Here is a 13,132-nt window from a genome sequence, read left to right as displayed (position 1 = left end):
GCAGGGCGGCATATTCCCGCTCGCGGACCTCAGAGCCAGCCGTCCAGGGCGGGTGGCCCGCGGTAACCTCCAGAGCCAAGGCCGCCGGAAGCGCGGCTCTCGGGCGCGGGGCCCGGGGAGGCCTCGGGTGTGCGCAGGCGCGGGCCGGGCGCGCCCGGGAGACGGGGCGCGAGCGGCCGGCGCTCCCGCGGCCCGCGGGCGCCCCCCGGTGGAAGCTGGGCGCCAGGGCACCCCGCGTGCGTCCACATGCGGCCGGCGCTGGCCCCGAGCGGATGGCAGGCAAAGCCCAGGCCGGGAGCCCAGCCAAGCGCTGTGTTTTTCCAGGTCCGCGCGGGAACCGGGAGACTGCGTGTTTGTTCGGTGGAAATAGTTTACTGGAAAACTAGGCGGAAGGTACCGTGCAGATCAGCATGGACTGTATTGTTTGGGAGTCAACAGCCTGTAAAGTACATGTCAGGTGACCGCAGTGCTGGGAACCACCACTCCCTCCTCCCTGACCTTGAGCGAGGCTCTGGGGGAGGACGGAGGAGGCAGCAGGGTGCGGAGGGGCAGGGTCAAGACTTAGAAGTGACTAGCCTGTTGTTGTTCAGTCGCTCAGTCGTGCCCGACTCTTTGTGACCCCATGGACTGCAGCACACCAGGCCTCCCTGTCCTTCACTATCTCCCGGAGTTTGCTCAGACTCATGTCCATGGAGTTAGTGATGTCATCCAACCATGTCATCCTCTATCATCCCCTTCTCCTCCTGCCTGTGTTTTTCCCAGGATCAGGGTTTTTTCCAATGAGTCAGTTCTTCGCATCAAGTAGCCAAAGTACTGGAGCTTCAGCTTCAGCATCAGTCCTTCCAATGAGTATTAAGGACTGATTTCCTTTAGGATGGACTGGTTTGATCTCCTTGAAATCCAAGGGGTGCTCAAGAGTCTTCTCCAACACCACAGTTCAAAAGCATGAATTCTTCGGTGCTCTGCCTTCCTTATGGTCTAACTCTCATCCCTACATGACTACTGGAAAAACCTTGGCCAGCCCTCAAATTCCACCCCCTGGGTCTGTGAACTGGGGCTGACGCCCTCCCCTTTGCCCATCCCACAAAGACATAATGCATGTGGACTAATAACAATTCCAGAGAGGCAAGCTTTCTGCAAGGTGGGAGTGAAGATGGAAGGATTGCTGGGGACTTGTCCAGTCATAACCACGCCCGAAGGGCATCTGAAGGGCTTAGCCGTGGAGAGTGGACTCCCACAGGAGTGACTGAAGTGATCGCTGTGTGGCCTAGTCCACTTAGACAGCCACGCTGCACACAGTTAGTTCTCTTGAAGTTGGTCGTTGCCAGCTAGCGAGGCAGGCCAAGTCCTCCCTGAGCCTGAGTTGTCCTTAATCTTCTATGGTCCCACCTTGTGCTTTTCTCCAGCAGTCAGTTTGGAATGTGTTTTCTCTCCTTGGAGATTCCAAGATTAATTACAAAAAGCGTCACTGGCCTCCGCCCATGCTGAGTTCCACCTGTGTTTCTAGACTATGTGCTGGGAAACGGCTTCCTAAGGGCTTCCCTCTTCCCGCTGCAGAGTCTGTGCCTGGAGTTGGGGGGTGAGAGCAGCTTCAGGCATGAAGGTACGAACTCGCCAAGGTTCTACCACTTTGGGGGAGTCACGCCTTCCAGGTAGGGCATTTATCTAGTTTCTGAACATTTGTCCTGGCTGCAGGTATCTGTGGTTTACGATGTAACCCCATCACCTGCTTCCCCATAGGTTATCAGAGGCCTGGTGATGGAAGCTCCCATAACGATGCAAGGGACAGAACATGAGTTTTGGAAGAGTCACCGCATGACTGTGTATGGTCACGCCCGTTTTTCATCTTCCTAAGAAATGTCTAGACTGGATGACCTCACTGGAGATCTTCTGGCACACAGCCCTCAGTACAGAGAGGGACAAACTGAGACCCAGAGAGGGGAAGTGACTGGCCCGGGTTACTCAGCAAGCTGGCAGCTGACCTGGAAATAGGTCTCGGGTCTGACACCCAATTTATGAATTTATTGTACACATTGGTTGAGGGCCTGCTATGAGCTGGGCATGGTGCTGGGTGCTAAGGATGCAGCTGTGAACAGAAGGGAATGACTGCCTAGACCTTATACCCTCTGGTGTGTATGTGTGGGATCGTGGATAGACAGCCAGACCTGTCCCATCACGGTGTGCAGTTAGAAGTGCCGAGAAGCTCTGTGCTCCTTCTTGGAGAAGATGGTCTTGAGGGTTGGGAGGAGAAGCCCGCTCACACACTCACTTGTTACATAAACACCGGTGGTGTCTCACTGTGTGTCGGCTGCTCTGGGGGACACACATAGCCCTACGAGCAAGACCCGCCTTCCGAAGCTGCCCGATCAGCTGGGCAGAGACGTGTCTCATGGCATCTCTACCTGCACTTCTATAGTTTTTATGCTTATTGCTTTCCTCTCCAGCTCTCCTCCTAAAAAAGAGGCTTGTTGAAAACTCTGATTCTGAAATGGTGCCAACTCTTGCCCCAGAAGGCTTCTCACATCCAGTCGCTGTTACTGACTTATTGATGGACATCTTCCGGTGGCCTTGGGGAGGTGGTGGGCAGTCCAGCCACAGCCCGTAATGAGGAGAGACAACCCAGCATCCACCCTGCAGTGAATAATAGAACAAAAAGCTCCCGACGCCTGCAGGATCAAAGCGCAGGAGCACCAGTGTCTCTGGGTTAAGTAGATCAGCAGAGGGGCTGGGGCAGGCGGGGGGCACCTTGGACTTTTTGGGAGGGAGGTCTGGGTTGTGGAGGAAACTTCAGCTGGAGAAGGAGTTTCTGTGCTTTATGTAATGTTCTTCTGTGGCTCTCTGCATCTTCCCCGAGGGGGGCTCTTCCCTCCACCCTCCTTCTCTACCGCCCCCTCCAGGCCTAAAGAGATGGAGTGGGTGAGGAGGAAAGAAGACTGGAGTCGGGAGACACTGGATCCCTGAGCTTAGACAACACTGAATTCCTTCCCGGACCTCTGTCTTCCCTTCTGTACCATGAGGAGGTTGGAATATGATCCTGAATTTTCTTCTTGCTTTTGTAAGCTGTTTCTCTAAAAAGAGGTGGAGAGAATCCATTGTTTAGATCCTTGTCCAGTTGCTTGCAGGCCAGGCAGAAGGGTCGTCAGATCTTTCCTGGGTCCCTCCTCAAACTCAGCCTCCGAACCCCTCTTTCTCTGGGGCAGCCAGCAGGAGGTCAGGCAGGAGATCTGTGTTATTTACTCCCTCACCCCGTCTATGCTCATGTGCAAGTGGGAAACCAGCAGCAATCTTAGAGTAAGTTTTTTGGGGGAGGGTGAGTTATTATTTGTATTTTTAATCTTAAAAGAATGTTTAAAAATACTGATATTAATGTTAGTGCCTGAAAATACACATGCAGTTCTAGAGTTGAAGACCCTGGTGGTATGAGGTGCTGCAGGGAGCTGTGCAGATGTTTATCTCGGGCAGGAAGACCCCCCAGGGTCCTCCACACGCACTTGCTTTGAGTACCACACCCTATCCGCTCCTTGTGAAAGTGTGTGTGTGTGTGTGTGTGTGTGCATGCGTGCCTCTGTGCCCTGAGTCAGCCTGAGTCTTGACCCTTTTATCTCTTCTCCTCAGTAAGCTGGTAGAGGAGGTAAGTGTATAATTAGAGGAGGAAATATGTCAGTCAGGAAATAACTCATTTTACTAGAGGAAAGTCATTAAAAACCTTTCCTTTTGTTTGTGAGCACAGGGACCTCTGGGCAGGTAAGGAGTCGCAGAATAGAGCTGGGGCTGGGGGTCGGGGCAGGGAGAAACAGACTATTATTCAAGACAGACAGTCCCGTGTTTGATAGACACCCAAGACGTGAACATGGAACCCACTGCATGGGTCCACTCAGCCAGAGCCTGGAGTGTACACACACACTGCTCAGACCTATGTGATGACATGCCTGGACACGCGTGTCCCCTCGGCATCTTTACACAGACATTCAGTGTAAAGTGGAGACCCAGTGTTATGGTTGAACGGTGTCTCTCAGAAAGCTACGCTCCCAGCCTGACCTTGTGTGAACACGACTTTATTGGCAAAAGAAGTCTCTGTCGTGTCAGCTGGTGAAGATGAGGTCACACTGGAGTGGCGTGGGCCCGGATCCAGTGTGACTGGTGTCCTTATACAGAGCGGAGAGTTAGGACGCCGACAGAGACAGACAGGGCGAGTGATGCTGCTCTGGGCCAAGGGAAGCTGGACCTCCAGGACCTGAAATAGCAAGGACGCACTCCCTCATAGCGACTCGGGAGGGCGTGCGGCCCTGCACCACCTTCATCTTGGCCTCCTAGCCTCAAGACTGTGAGAAAATAAACTGGTTGTTTTAAGCTGCGGTGCCTTGTTATGGTGGCCCTAGGAAACGAAAGTCCAAAGTACTAAGAGTCCGGGGGCGTGCCCACACCAGGCGCGCACAGCGCTCTGGCACAGACAGCAAGAGATAACTCGAGTAGGATGGGTCCCTCCGCAGCCACACCCTCCGCCTGGAGCTAGCACCGGCGGCCTTAGGGCCCCACTATCCCGAGAGCCGCCAACATTCCTTGTGCAGTCCTCTTTGCTGAGCTCTGTTCTACACCCTTGAGGTCCATGAATTGAATCTTTTAAACTTTTTTTCTTGTTTTAATTTTTACTATGTTGTGTTACTTTCTGCCATACAACAACCCGAATCAGCCATAGTTATACTCACATCCCTCCCCTCCCTCCCCTCCACCCCCACCCCTCTAGGTCATCAGGGAGCACCAGACGGGGCTCCCTCTGCTACGCAGCAAGTTCTCAGCAGCTGCCCACCGTACACAGGAGAGCGTATGTGTGTTGCGGCTACTTCCGTCCGTCCATTCCTGCCTGTCCCACTGTGTCCACAAGTCCGTTTCCTGCATCTGCGTCTCCATTCCTTCCCCGCCAACAGGTTCATCAGTACCTTTTTCTAGATTCCTTATCAATCTGTTCATATAGGATGTTTGTTACTAACTGAATCTTAACAAGCGCAGGAGTTTCTCCCATTCACCGACGAGGAAACGGCGGCACCCAGAGATCGAAGAACTTGCCCAAGTTCTCCGGGGGCAGAGAGCTTGGAGGCTGGTGTAGGTCCTGCTTGTGTCTGCGGCACCTGGCGGATGACTCTTTCCTCGGGGTTCTGGTAAGGACTGTGTCCGAGCAGGGCTGGACTCTCTCTTCAGCTGCCTCGTGAGTCTGGGGCTGTGATGTCCAAAGCCAGAGCCCTGGCACAAGGGCTTGCTTTCGCCTCCGTCTGTTGGATCTGCGGTGTTCTGTGTGAAGAAGGAAGAGCAGGAGCAGTGTGAGCTGAAAGCTTCCATCACTCTGCTTCGTGTATGCGTTTTGATTCAAGACTACTTTATTCATTGAGGAATATTTTGCATACCATATTATACACACAGTGAGCGTGTAAGGGTTGATGAGATTTGACAAATAGATCTAGTCACGTAACCACTACTCCAATTAAGGAATGACCACTTACATCACCACAGAAAGCTCCCTGTACACTTTTATAGTCAAAACCCTGTCTCTATCCCAGGCAACCCCTGATCCCGCTTCTAACACCACAGATTAATTTTGCCTTTTTTCCAGCTTCACAGACATGGAAATACAGAATATGTGCCTTTTGCATGTCTGATTCCTTTTACTCAGTGTAATTATTTTTGAGATTTATGCATGTGGTTATATATGCCAATAGTTCATTCTTTGGGGTCGCTAAGAGTCAGACACGACTGAGCAACTTCACTTTCCCTTTTCACTTTCATGCATTGGAGAAGGAAATGGCAACCCACTCCAGTGTTCTTGCCTGGAGAATCCCAGGGACGGCGGAGCCTGTTGGGCTGTCGTCTATGGGGTCGCACAGAGTCAGACACGACTGCAGTGACTTAGCAGCAGCAGCAGTGTTCTGTTGTACATTCTTTGCCACTGCCCAATGGACATGAATCTGAGCAAACTCTGGGAGATACAGGAGAAGGACAGCGGAGCTTGGCATGCAGCAGTCCATAGGGTCACAAAGAGTTGGACATGATTTAGTGACTGAACAACAGGTACTTCATTGTTTGAAGGTACCACATTTGTTTATCCGTTCAACTGTTGATAGACAGTTAGGTTGTTTACAGTCTTGTTAGTTATGTTAGTTGCTTAGTCGTGTCTGACTCTCTGGGACCCTATGGACCCTATGGGACCCTCAGGACCACCAGGCTCCTCTGTCCATGAGATTCTCCAGGCAAGAATACTAGAGTGGGTAGCCATTTCCTTCTCCAGGGCATCTTCCCAAGTTAAGGATGGAACCTGGGTCTCCTGCATTGCAGGCAGGTTCTTTACCATCTGAGCCACCAAAGCAAACTATTACAAATAAAATTGCTAAGAACATTTGTATGTTTCTTTGTGTGAACATGGGTTTTTATTTCTCTTGGGTAAATGCCTAATAGTTGGAAGACTGATGTATGTTTAACTTTTTTAAGAAATTGCAAAATCCTTTTCCTAAGAAGCTGTGCTATTTAACACTCCCACCAGCAGTGTAGGAGGGTTCTAGTCATTCCAAATCATCACCAGCACTTATATTGACTATTTTTTAATATTTTAGTGATTCTGTTGGGTATGAAGTGATATTTCACTGTGATTTTAATTTGTATTTCCCTGAAAATTATAGATGTTGGCAATCTTTTAATGTGCTTATTGGATTTTTCTTCTTTGTTAAGTATTTGTCTTTTGCCAAGTTTAATTTTGTTTTTTATTATTGAGTTGTAAGACTTCATGATAAATTCTGGACGTGAGTCATGTCAGATATACAAATTTTGAATATTCTCTGCAGTCTGTGACTTGCTTTTTCATTTTTAAACACAGTTCTTTTAAGTTCTTTGTCAGGAAGTGTGTCGATGTCTGTTTCCTCAGGGCAGGTTACTGCAGCTCTGGTTTTTCTTTTTGTGGTGTCACATTTCCCGGATTCCTCATGATCCTTGTAGCCTTGCATTAGTGTCTGCACATCTGAAGATTCAGCCACCTCTTCCAGTCTTTACAGATTGCCTTCAGCAGGAAAAGCCCTTCACTAGTCAGCCCAGCCAGAGACTGGGTAGGACAGTTAGTGAGGACCACAGCCAGTGGGATGGGGCTGCTCTTGGGGTCCCCATGTGGGCCTGGCACCAGGGCTGGACACACAGTTAAGGAAGTCAACACTACGTTTCTGTTATCATTGTCTGCAGCTCAAGAATCATAGTTGTAAGTTCCCTTGGTCCTGTTTTGGCAGAAGATGGGGTCTGAGTAAATGATACCATAAAGCCAGCTCAAGTTACTGAACAGGACCTCTGACTCTGAAAGCCCAAGGGGTCCTGTTTGCTCTGCTCTTTATTCTGTCTCGCTCCCCCCATGCTTTTTGGAAACCTCTCCAGCTTCATTCTCATGCATCCCCAGGGATACATTCCTATATCGGCAAACAGGCAGATACCCTCAAACCATCAGGCTGCATATTAGACAGTTGAGAACCTTGTACTAGAAATTGGTGGAGACAAGAAGACCCAGAAGTGATTGATCTCCCTGTCCCTAGGGAGCCTGTGATGATTGATGGAGACAAAGGTCATTAGGAAAAGAGTAGGAGAAACTTTATAAACCAATAAGGAGAAGCCCGTCTATCAGTGCACACAGGAATGATACGAGGGAAGAGGGGCTATAATAGAAGAGGACCTTCTGGGAACTGGAAGGGTCCTGCGAAGGTATACAGCCTGACTCCTATTAAGAAGGAGATCACCCCACTCCCAGCCCTTCCTTGACAAACACCTCGACTTTGTGAGATGAAGCTTGAAGACGGGGAGGAGGTGCTAATTGCAGCCTATATTCATGAGGTTTGGTATGACAGTAACACAACTCATACCATCAAGTTAAAAAGAGGAATATTTTGACTCATGTAACTGAAAAGTCTGGAGGATATGTCTGGTTAGACAAGGATTTCCACAATATCATCAGGGCTCTATCTATCCCAGGCGCTCTCCTGATGGTGAGCATGGGGCTGCCAATAGCCAAAGGCTCACATCCCACCAGACTAGCAACTTGGAAAGAATAAAGCTTCTTCCCCAAAACCTTTGGCAGAAAAGCCCTGCGGAAGGACCTGATCGCCTGGTTTTGGGTCACATGGCCACGCTTGATTCAATTAGTTTGGCCAAGGGCACAAAGTATCCTGATTGGTCAGGACAAAGTCTCCTGCACATCAGTGAAGATGGCAGCAATGGTCCCATCCAAACCTCTTGGAATAGATTCTCCAGAGAAAAAAGAATTGTTTTACCAGAACTAGGGAGGTTGGTTCTGGACAGGGAACATAATAGAAGCCCACTACGCAGTCCACCGGAGAAGGCAATGGCACCCCACTCCAGTACTCTTGCCTGGAGGATTCCATGGACGGAGGAGCCTGGTAGGCTCCAGTCCATGGGGTCTCGAGTTGGACACGACTGAGCGACTTCACTTTCACTTTTCACTTTCATGCATTGGAGAAGGAAATGGCAACCCACTCCAGTGTTCTTGCCTGGAGAATCCCAGGGAGAGGGGAGCCTGGTGGGCTGCCGTCTATGGGGTTGCACAGAGTCGGACACGACTGAAGCGACTTAGCAGCAGCAGCACGCAGTCCACATCCTAGCTCCATGTATGATTAGATGAAGTAATGAAGGGAATAAATTCTCGTGGACGTAGGACTTTCACGTGGATGACACAGAGGCCTAAGATCAGGAACGCACCTTGAGATGTGTGTATTCTACCCAGGTGTCACCCATGGCACAGACGTCTTCCCCGTGGGAAGCCTCAGAGACTGCACTCCAGAGCCTCTTTATCCTGGTAACCAGCTGAACGGAGAGCCGTCCTTTGGAAGACAAAGGCACAGAGATAGGCAGAAAGAGCAGACAGGGAGGATTCTAGTCCCTCCCCTCTCCTCCCGCCACCTGGACTCCCAGGATCACATGGCTGGACCTCATCACGCTTGGACCCCAGAACACAGGAAGGGTGTCAGGGAGGTGGGTTGTGGGGACACACACCATGTGGCCTTCCTTCCCCCAACCCCCTCCACCTCAGCACAAGCAGCAAATAAGCTACAGAAACCACGGAAGGCAGCGTTCGGAAATTTAAAAGATAAACGTGCATGGGGTAATTGAATAGCATTCTGCTGAGAAACGAGCTCTCAGAGCTGATAACCAAGACGATGCTTCACCCGGGGGGCTCTGTCTGCCTCTCTGTGCAGACGCGGCAGCTGGAACCCTGGGGAGGGCTCTGCGGGGACTGGCGGGGGGCAGTCCTTGGCTTTGGGTCAGGTTGAAGGCCTGAGCCGCCCAGCGGTGGGCAGCGAGCTCCGTGTCCTTGGCAAGGTTCCGAGGGGATGGATGGTGGGGGCTGAACCCGGGATGGCTGAGGGGCCTCTAGGTGCCAAATTCGGATTCTACTGTCATGATTTTTTCAGATCCAACCATCAGATGTCTATCGAGAGTGTACTATACTATCTGGACCAGGCTCAAACCTGAGGGATAAAAACACAAAGGAATAATAAAAATGCAAATCGTTTATACGGTACTTAGTATGCAGCAAGCATCATTTTAAAGTGATTTCCATATAGGACTAATTTGATCTCGGCAGCAACGCTGGGAGGTAAGTATTACCACTGGCCCGGTTGTACCCTTGAAGAGACTGAGGCACAGAGTTTAATTTACTCAAGTTCACAGAGCCAGTAAAGAGAGCATGGGATTCAGACCCAGGTGACAGGAGAAAGAATATGAGATCTTATTGATAACAGAGACCCTGCTCACGTGACTTCGCTGTCCTGTTGAGGCGAGCAGAGAGTCTGAGGATTTGAAAAGGCAGGGGGATGGAGGAGACCAGGAGCTGAAGCGCTCTCTGGGGCCTTTTGACCAACCCCTCTCTGAGGCCTGGCCTCCCACCCCGGAGGGAGCCGTGGGTGGATTCTGTCCTCTGGGACCCTTCCTCCCAGGTACGCTAGCAACCCCCGCCCCTCCAGACCCACCTCTCTCTCTCTCCTTTCCCCCCCTTTCTCCGGTTATCGTAATTATTTGGGAATTTACAGAATAATCCGTCACCAAGTCCTCCAGAACAAATTGAATGTCAGGTTTATAAAACAACCTAATAAAGCAGATGGCATTACCCACTGGTAAATCTCTCCCTCACTTCCTGCCCCACCCCCTCCCCACTTTAGTGTCTCGGAAGCTGACAGATTATCCATTTACAGGCAGATTAATCCTGAACAGTACAAACATGGGGAGAAAATTACACTTTCTTGTCTCTATAATTGATACGAAGGACGCATTAATCTGTAAAGCCCAGAGGAAAGGCCCATCTGTCTGCCCACGCAGGCGCTGGGGCGTCTGGGAAGGAAGGAGCCCCGTCCATCTCGGTCTGTCCGTCTGCCTTTTTATCAGAAGCCACTTGCCCGGGAGGTCTCTCACTCTCTCCCTGGCCCTGGAAGCTGGGCCCCTGCAACCTTAGACAGACCCCCATGCCCGTCCGCGAGGCAGGCAGGGTTCAAGGTCCGGCACTTCAGGGCTCCAGGCCAAGGGCCGAGGCTCTGCCACCAGCTTTCTTTCTCCTTCCTTCCGGAAGCTTTGAGCACTGAGAAGTCTGTCAGCCTCGCTCTGTGGTGATGCCATGTCTGCTCAGTGTCCACTCTCGGGGGGGCCCTTGAGGGAACGCCAAGAGGCGTTTCTTCAGTAAGATTTGGGTTCAGTGCCCCCTCCCCACTCTCTACCACCGCTTTAAAACTTTCTGCAGGTTGACGCACTTCTTCGCCCGACGCCATTTCCTCCTCTTCCGGCACCTTCTCCGGTAGAGGCAGGTGTGAGGCATTAATTGTCTCCTTGAGGCCTGTCGGAGCTGGCAGGAAATGTCACACCGGCCGGATCCTCTCTCTGCGGAGGGAGCGGGTGGAGACTGGATTCTGAGGAGACTCTGCTCCAGAAACGACTCTCCCTACCCCTCCAACTCAAGAGACCTACAGCGGCGTGGACAACCAAGACTGCCACCCTTCCCGCCCACCCCACCTGAAGAACGTAGGGCGGGCTCCCTCCGTCACCGTGTCTGGGGATGAGGGGAGTGCGGCAGCGGGGCGGGTTTATCTAGAGTGAGAGACAGGGTCCACGGCTAGTCCTGGCAGATCCCCGTCTGACAGAATGACCCGGTAGAACCTCAAATGAGAGACGGAGGCGATACAGATGAGGATGGGAGGGAGAAAGACAGAGGAGACAGAAAACACCAAGTGACCAGGAGAAAGAGAAAATGGAATAAAGGAGGAGTAGAGAAGTCCGGGACGAGAGGTCATAATTTCTGCTTTCCGAATGGGGGGCATCTCTCAGGATCTGAGAGCCTCTGTTTCCTTAGCTTCCACAGCCCTGCTTCCAAAGGTGCCGGCCCCCAGATAAGTGGGCACATTCCCAGCACACCCCCAATTTTGTCTGGAGGTGCTCCAGCTGCCCAGAGTCCCGATGCATAGCAGGAACCTCTTACCAGCCTAGTGTGCTTCACAGAACACTGCTCCCACCCTCTGGACTGCAGACCAGCTTTGGCTAGGCCTCTCCAAAGAGGTGGCCTGTGGGAGAGGGTGCCACGGACTGAATGGTGGTCACCCAGGGCCACTCCTCTTGTCTGGGAATTGATGGATGCAGAAGGGCTTCACACAAGTGTTCCAGTCTTTGCCTTTGGACTCCAAGCTCTTTGCACAAATGTTACCCACCACTCCGGGAGGATGTTTGAGGATGGCTCTAATCAGCGTTTCTCAGAATATGTCCCTGGGGGCACTGTCGGTGCTTGAGCTATTTTCAGCACTCCACAGTCAAATAAATTTGAACGGTTCTGGGCTAACAAGGTTTAATAATGTCGTTTCCTCTGTTTCACTTTTGGAATTTTTTTGCCTCCTTCTCTTCTCTGCTCTAGTTGATTTTTCTCCATTTCTGTCTGTGTTTTCTTCTCATCCTCTATATTATAAAGCATTGATTGTAAGTTTGATATAGTCCCAGTAAAATGATAAATACCAGCTCATTTTGGTTTCATGCTTTCCCTTTTAAAATGAATGATTAAATTCTATAGTAGATATATTTTTAAAATTGACTATTATAATTTTAAAAGAGAAAAAAATTAGTGATTCTGACCTTAGGGTCCTGAAAGCTTGAAGGTAATACCATTCCATTTTCATTTACTAGTTTTAATAAGACTCACTGCAACATAAATTGTAGAGTAATGATATGTAAATTATCTAGAGAAACCAACAAAGCACTTAATTTTATCCCCTTAAATGTCATAATTAATGCTGGTTGAACATCTAAGGTTTGGAGGGCTAGTTTTATTAGGTATAAGTTTGGGTGATAAAATGAAATAGTTTGCTTATTATGTTTCTAAGAGTCTCAAAGTTATTCAACCAATTAACTTGTTAGTGTCAAAAGAGGCAGATTTTTTTTTTTTTTTGCCTTTTTAGTGGGGAAAACTGTTTCCTCATTCTGGCACTGTATCTTCATAAAGTGACAAACCAGAATCAGTCCTCCACATACTATTCAAAGATCAGGGCCGTTTTTTTTTTTTTTTAATTTGTGAAGTCTGATGTTAGACATCCTCAGAAAGTACAGGGGTAAGGAGGAGATGCTACTCTTGCATTAAAAAGAAAAGACAGTATGAGAAAGCATGTCCCTCCTAAAGATGCCACTGAGAACTTCACAGACAAAACCAGCTGGTTTAGAAAATAGGAAGTGGAGTGAAAGAGCGCTGGAGAATGAAGAGCTGAGTTCTCTAGGTGTCAGATCTCGTGTTTGCTTACGATGTTCCCTGCGCCGAGACTGTCTCTCTCACACTCTGTATACCTGCTCACGTCCATTTCTGGTATCTCCTTTCCTTTACCAACTTGGTAGAATTGACTCCTCCTTTTCTGGGCCTTCACTGTATGTGTTGCATATTTCTATTAACATATTGCATTTCAATTTTATTTCATGTTGTAAGATTCAAGAGTCAAGAAGCTTAATAAACTCTAAATAGGATAAACTCAAAGAAGACCACACCAAGACGCATAATAAAAATGGTGAAAATTAAAGCAAAGAAAAACTTTTGAAAGCATTTAGAGGGAAAAATGACACTTTACATACAGGGGAACAAAAG

General features: G+C 49.8%; 1 long non-coding RNA gene across 1 annotated transcript; it reads left to right on the top strand.

Annotated features, from left to right (window-relative positions):
• The first annotated feature begins 1,311 nt into the window (after positions 1–1,311).
• On the top strand, positions 1,312–6,391 carry LOC139176452 (uncharacterized). Its single transcript, XR_011560954.1, has 2 exons — positions 1,312–1,652; positions 1,741–6,391. It is a non-coding gene; the product is annotated as an uncharacterized lncRNA (long non-coding RNA).
• Positions 6,392–13,132: the final 6,741 nt, after the last annotated feature.

This window comes from Bos indicus, chromosome 16 (genome assembly GCF_029378745.1).
Source record: "Bos indicus isolate NIAB-ARS_2022 breed Sahiwal x Tharparkar chromosome 16, NIAB-ARS_B.indTharparkar_mat_pri_1.0, whole genome shotgun sequence".
NCBI classification, from domain to species: Eukaryota; Metazoa; Chordata; class Mammalia; order Artiodactyla; family Bovidae; genus Bos; species Bos indicus.
This window is presented reverse-complemented; position numbering and strand designations above follow the sequence as displayed.